The sequence below is a fragment of the Brassica oleracea genome, unplaced genomic scaffold, assembly GCF_000695525.1.
Source record: "Brassica oleracea var. oleracea cultivar TO1000 unplaced genomic scaffold, BOL UnpScaffold01091, whole genome shotgun sequence".
In the NCBI taxonomy this organism is placed as follows: domain Eukaryota; kingdom Viridiplantae; phylum Streptophyta; class Magnoliopsida; order Brassicales; family Brassicaceae; genus Brassica; species Brassica oleracea.
This window is the reverse complement of record NW_013617657.1, coordinates 20985-28061: the sequence shown is the minus strand read 5'-3', so window position 1 is coordinate 28061 and position 7077 is coordinate 20985. Positions and strand designations below refer to the sequence as shown.

The following is a 7077-nucleotide window of genomic DNA, read 5'->3' as shown; positions in this document are numbered from 1 at the left end:
CACTTGGATAACTTTGATAAGCTGTGTGGAACTACAAAGATCAATGGTGTCTCTGAAGATGCATTCAAGCTAAGGTTGTTTCCATTCTCTTTGGGAGACAAAACTCACACATGGGAGAAGAGCCTTTCAAGATATTGAATCACCACATGGGATGAGTGCAAGAAAGCCTTCCTCACCAAGTTCTTCTCTAGTTCAAGAACTGCTAAGCTAAGGAATGAGATCTCTGGATTTCATCAAAGGAATCTTGAAGGCTTTGGAGAAGCATGGGAAAGGTTCAACAGCTACATCTCTCAATGTCCTCATCATGGCTTCAATATGGAGAGTTTGCTTAGTACTTTCTACAGAGGTGTTTTACCCAAGTTTAGAAGTCAGCTTGATACTGCTAGCAATGGTTTCTTCTTGGGAAGAAGTGAAGCAGATGCTTTGGAGCTTGTAGAGAACATGGCTAAGAGTGATTCAGTCTACAGTGATGAGCATGATAAAAGCAACAGAGGCAGTGGAGGTGATGATACAAACACCAAGAGAGATTTAAAGGCTCTACAAGAAAAGATGGATATGCTTCTCTTGGATAGAGCTAAACAAGAGAAGGTGAACTTTGTTGGTGAGAAGAAACAAGAAGGGGTTGCTGTGCTAAATGAAGTTGATGGTCTAGAAGGTCAAGAAAAGTTGTGCTTTGTGAATGCTAATGGAACATGGTACAAGAAGGAGCCTAACTTTCAGTACAATAACTACCAACAAAAGCCCTTCTACAACAATAACCAACAAGGTGGTTACCAAGCTAGACAAAACTACTCTCAACGCTTCCCCTCCGAAGGAAATCAGTCTACACAAGCCCAAGCGGGATCTTCTACTTCTGCTACACAAGAGAGTAGCACTGATGCAATGTTGAAGCAGATCTTGGAATCCCAAACTAGAAGCGAGAAGCACATTGGATATGAGCTGAAGAACCTTCACACCAAAGTTGATGGACGCTACAATGATCTCAACAACAAGTTCTCCAACCTTGCTTCTAACTTTAAAGCTTTGGAGAACCAGTTTGCCTCAATGGGTAGTAACTCAAAACGTCCAATGGGATCACTTCCCGGAACTTCTGAGCAAAACCCCAAGGAGACAATGAAATCCATCCCCCTAAGGAGTGGTAAACAATTGTCTCCTAGAACTCTCATTAGGGATAATAAGAAGCAAGATGGGGAGGTGGTCATCAATGTGGATGATGATGTGGTTATTGTGGATGAGAAAAACAATGAAGAAATCTTGGAGGAGATAGTTGAAGCTAAAGGGAAAGGAAAGGTTGGAGAAGAGAAGAAGGTTGTGAACAAGAATGAAGCTGCTACTTCATCAAAAGGAACTCCATTCATTCCTCTTCCATATGAAGCAAAACTTCCCTTCCTGGTAGATTCAAGAGACAGCTTCTGGAGCAATACAAATCCTTTTTTGAGAAGCAGATGAGTGAGGTTCAGATCACCATGCCCATTATTGATGCCTTTATGCTAGTGCCTCAGTACAGCAAGTTCCTCAAGGATGTTGTAACCAAGAAGAAGAAAGAGATGGAAGGGATGGTAGTTCTCACCCATGAATGCAGTGCCATTATACAACGGTTAACCATCCCCAAGAAGCTTGAAGATCGAGGAAGTTTCACACTACCTTGTGCCATTGGGCAATTGGCTTTTGAGAAGTGTCTATGTGATTTGGGAGCAAGTGTGAGCCTTATGCCTCTCTCCATTGCTAAAAGGTTTGGGTTTACACTATACAAGAAGTGTAGACTCTCTCTTGTGCTAGCTGATCTCTCAGTGAAGATTTCCATTGGTATCCTAGAAGATCTCCCTGTTATGGTTGGAAATTGTGAGATTCCTACAGATTTTGTGGTGTTGGAGATGGATGAAGAACCTACAGATCCTTTGATATTGGGGAGACCTTTCTTGGCTACAGCAGGGGCTGTTGTGAATGTTAAGGAAGGGAAGATTGATCTTCATCTTGGCAAAGGGAACATCCTGCATTTTGACATCAAGGAGGTGATGAAGAAGCCCACTACCCAAAGTCAAGCATTCTACATTGAGGAGATGGAAGCTTTAGCTGAAGAGTACTTGGAGGAATTAGCTATTGAGGACTCTCTTCAGCATGCCCTAAGAGAGACTCAATTGATAGAAGTTGAGGAGAGTGCAAGGTATGTGAGGATGCTAGACTGCCACAAGGAGAAAAGTGGAGATGACAACTTCATAGAGCTTCCACAAGAAGTTCATCATGCTGCCTCAGTTGATCAACAAGAAAGCCTCCAAGAAGATGATTGGAGTGAACTCAAAGCACCAAAAGTGGAGCTTAAACCTCTTCCCCTTGGTGTAAGGTATGCCTTTCTTGAGACATACCCTGTCATTGTGAGTAGTGAACTGAATGAAACTGAATTGTCTCAACTTTTGAATGAACTTAAAAAGTATAGAAAGGCAATAGGCTACTCACTAGATGATATTAAAGGGATATCACCTTCTTTATGCATGCATAGGATACATCTAGAGGATGAATCTATGACTTCTATAGAACATCAAAGAAGGTTGAACCCCGACTTGAAAGATGTTGTTAAGAAAGAGATTTTGAAACTCTTAGATGCAGGTGTAATCTATCCTATTTCGGATAGCAAATGGGTGTCTCCTGTGCATGTTGTCCCAAAGAAGGGTGGAATAACTGTGGTTAAAAATGATAAGAATGAACTAATCCCAACAAGAACAACAACGGGACATAGGATGTGCATAGATTACAGAAAACTTAACTCAGCATCTAGAAAGGATCATTTTCCATTGCCATTCATTGATCAAATGCTAGAGAAACTTGCAAATCATCCCTATTATTGTTTCTTGATGGGTATTCAGGATTCTTCCAAATCCCCATACATCCAAATGATCAAGAGAAAACAACATTCACATGCCCTTATGGTACCTCTGCTTATCGAAGGATGCCATTTGGGCTATGTAATGCTCCAACCACCTTCCAAAGGTGCATCATGTCTATTTTCTCTGATTTTATAGAGGATGTTGTGGAGGTGTTCATGAATGACTTCTCTGTCTACGGATCTTCGTTTTCTGCTTGTTTGTCCAATTTGCAGGGTTCTAAAGAGATGTGAAGACACCAACCTTGTGCTGAACTGGGAGAAGTGCCACGTCATGGTTAAGGAAGGGATTGTGCTTGGACACAAGATTTCAGAGAAGGGGATTGAGGTGGACAAGGCCAAGATTGATGTGATGGTTGGGTTAGCTCCTCCAAAGACAGTGAAAGACATTAGAAGCTTCCTTGGTCATGCCGGATTCTATAGAAGATTCATCAAAGACTTCTCCTTGATAGCTAGACCATTGACTAAGCTTCTATGCAAGGAAACTGCTTTCAATTTTGATGTGGAGTGTCTTGGAGCATTCAAGACATTGAAGGATAAGCTGGTTAGTGCCCCCATTGTGCAGCCACCAGATTGGGATCTTCCCTTTGAGATCATGTGTGATGCTAGTGACTAATGACTATGCTGTGGGAGCTGTCTTTGGTCAGAAGAAAAACAAGAAGACTCATGTGATCTACTATGCAAGTAGAACTCTTGATGAAGCACAAATGAAGTATGCTACAACTGAGAAGGAGCTGCTAGCCATTGTCTATGCCTTTGAGAAGTTCAGAAGCTATTTGGTTGGGTCAAAAGTCATAGTCTACACTGATCATGCTGCATTGAGACACCTTTTGGCCAAGAAGGATGCTAAACCAAGACTATTGAGGTGGATCCTTCTGCTACAAGAGTTTGATCTTGAGATCAAGGACACGCCAGAAGTTGAGAATGGTGTAGCTGATCACTTGTCTAGACTGAAGATTGAGTGTGGAATCCCCATTGATGAAGGGCTTCCAGAAGAGGAGATCATGGCAATTAGAGCAGTGATAGCAGTTTGTGAAACTGGAAAGAAGCTTGAAGAGGTGAAGGTAACTGAAGAGAAAGGTCCTTGGTATGCTGATTTAGTGAACTACTTAGCTTGTGGAAGAGAGTCATTGGGTCTTGAGGGATATGCCAAGAAGAAGTTCTACAAAGATGTGAAGAGATGCTATTGGGATGAGCCTTACCTCTACATACTTTGTAGAGATCAACTCTATAGAAGAGTAGTAGCTAAAGAAGAAGTTGATGGGATCCTTACACACTGTCATGGATCATCCTATGGAGGTCATTTTGCTACTTTCAATACTGTTTCAAAGGTGTTACAAGCTGGGTTTTGGTGGCCTCATATGTTCAAGGACACTCAAGACTTTGTCTCTAGGTGTGATTCATGCCAAAGAAGAGGAAACATCACCAAAAGGAATGAGATGCCTCAAAACCCAATTCTAGAAGTGGATGTGTTTGATGTGTGGGGCATTGACTTCATGAGACCATTCCCATCATTTTTTGGCAACAAATACATCTTTGTAGCTGTTGACTATGTCTCCAAATGGGTGGAAGCTGTAGCAAGTCCCACCAATGATTCTAGAGTGGTGATCAAGATGTTCAAAAGCACCATCTTTCCAAGGTTTGGAGTTCCAAAAGTTGTGATCAATGATGGAGGCTCTCACTTCATCAACAAGCTGTTTGAAAGTCTTCTCAAGAAAAATGGTGTGAAGCATAAGGTAGCAACACCTTACCATCCTCAGACAAGTGGGCAAGTTGAGATCTCCAACAGGGAAATCAAATCTATCCTAGAGAAGATTATGGGAACTAAAAGGAAAGATTGGTCTGACAAGCTTGATGATGCGCTTTGGGCTTATAGGACAGCTTACAAGACTCTTTTGGGAACCACACCTTTCAACCTTGTGTATGGGAAGGCTTGTCATCTACCAGTTGAGCTTGAGTACAAGGCAATGTGGGCTGTTAAGTTTCTGAATTTTGACATCAGGAATACCAAGGAGAAGAGACTTCTCCAAATCAATGAGCTTGATGAGATTAGACTGGATGCTTTTGACAACTCAAGGATCTACAAGGAGAAAACCAAAGCTTTTCATGACAAGAAGATCTTGAAGAGAGAGTTCAGTGCTGGAGATCAAGTGCTTCTCTACAACTCTAGACTGAAGTTGTTTCCCGGGGAGCTCAAATCAAGATGGTCAGGTCCTTTCAAGATCAAGGGAGTTAGGCCATATGGGGCAGTTGTGTTATGGAACAACAATGGTGGAGACTTTACAGTGAATGGGCAAAGAATTAAAATCTACATGGGAACCACAACAGAGGAAGAAGAAATCTCAGTTCCACTCTCCGACCCCACCTCCGCCTAGCCAAAAGGGAACAAAGTCAAGCTAGAGACTTAAAACAAGCTCACTTAGGAGGAAATCCCATGACTATCCTTGTACATATTTCTTTTTAGGACTTTTTGATCAGTGGGTCGAGTTCACATCAGGTTTCGTGGGTACACTGGTCTCCAGCAGGTTGAAAGATCAGTTTTCAATTGATGGTTCAGTTAATTTGCACTAGAGCGGGTATGGCAGCGGGGTGTGCACGTCGCGCTGAAAGTTGGTCGACGCGAGACGTTCCGGAGCGAGGTGATGCAACGAGGTCTGGAGGTCGCTCTGTGTGTCGACAGCTCGAGCGTGCCTGGAGCGAGCTAGTGTTGCGGGGTGATGAAGCCGCGCGTCAAATCTGGACACATAATCGAAGTTGGAGCGGGGTGTGGAAGCGGGGTCTGAAGCTCGCGCCACCACTCGAAGAACCCGTCGACGGTTTCAGAGCGAGGTCTGGTACTCGCGCGTCAAATCCAAAAAAATAAACGAAGTGGGAGCGGGGTATGGCAGCGGGGTACCGAAGCCGCTCGATGACGAAACCGACAACGAGGAGGTTGCCAGGGAGCCTCAAGCATACTTCACTACCTTCCCCAATGACACCGGAAATGAGGCCTCGGCCTTTTTCCCGGACGCTTAGACAGGTACTCCATCACCTCACCATTGTATATACCATTTTAGCTTTCATTTAACTTTCTTTTCGGCATCTCTTCCTCTCTTGGACACACAGAGACTGTGTGATTCAAGTGTGGGGGGGAGATACCAAGTATTTAATCATTTTAAAGTGTTTTATGTCATGCATTGTAGATACATATTTGCATAGAAAATCCAAAAAAATTGAAAAATTTCAAAAACAACAAAAAGAAGCATGTAGTTGCATTTTTAAGATTAAGTCTAGAGCATACACCTATTTGCATAGAAAATCCAAAAAAACTAGATGTCTAGGATCATATAGGTTGCATTCACTTGCATAGGAACAATGATTTAAATGCCTTGTAAAGTACTCTTGTCTAGAACTCAAAGTGACACCCTAGTTAAATATATCAAGTAGCTTAAGCATCTCTTGAAAGCCTTGCATGCTTCGAGCCTAGAAAACTCTTCTTGAAACTTGTTTGCTTGCTTGATATTGGCATTTTTCTTAAGATCAGCTCCAATCTGAACTTGGCTTGAATGAACTTAATCTCTCTTGCATATGGGCATTTGCATACTTGATCATGGATCTTATACACATTTGGGTTATCTTATTCCATTATACCAATCTTTGTTAACCCAAATGGCACTCCATACCATACTAGCCTAGCCATTCTTTGAGACCAAACATTGAATTGCATGAGTGAGGCCTCTTTTGATAGCTTGTCATGTGCAAAATCTTGAGAGTATTGGAGGCGACATAGATTTGTTCTCATCTGTTGCTAGCAAAATGAGCTAGCATTTGGGGATGGTGAGAGGGGTTTGTGTGTTCTAAATCTTAGTATCTTGGGTTTGGGGAGTGAGAAAGATGAGAAAGATGAACAAAAGAGTGTCATTAGAAAAGAAAACTCTAGGGACAAAAGGAAAGTATGAAGCTCTAGATTATGTACAAAAGAACCTTCCCCCTTATAAAAAAAAAAAAAAAGAAAAAAAAGAAAAGAATCAAAGAGAAGGTGAGGAGGGAAATGAGAAAGAGTTAGAGCTAAGTGTTGTAAAGAGTGAATTAAAGTTCCTAGTTGGTTGAGTCAAAAGAAAAAGAGAGTTGTTCATTGGGTGAGTGATGTGAGTGGGTGTTATTTTGGTTTTGAGATGATGATAAAAGGGTAGAACTTGTAATCACTTATAAAAAGGGGT

The 7077-nt window shown here is 42.0% G+C and overlaps 1 pseudogene; it reads left to right on the top strand.

Annotated features, from left to right (window-relative positions):
- Nucleotides 1-5253, top strand: part of LOC106320849 — a 5367-nt pseudogene extending 114 nt beyond the window's left edge.
- The last annotated feature ends 1824 nt before the right edge of the window (nucleotides 5254-7077 follow it).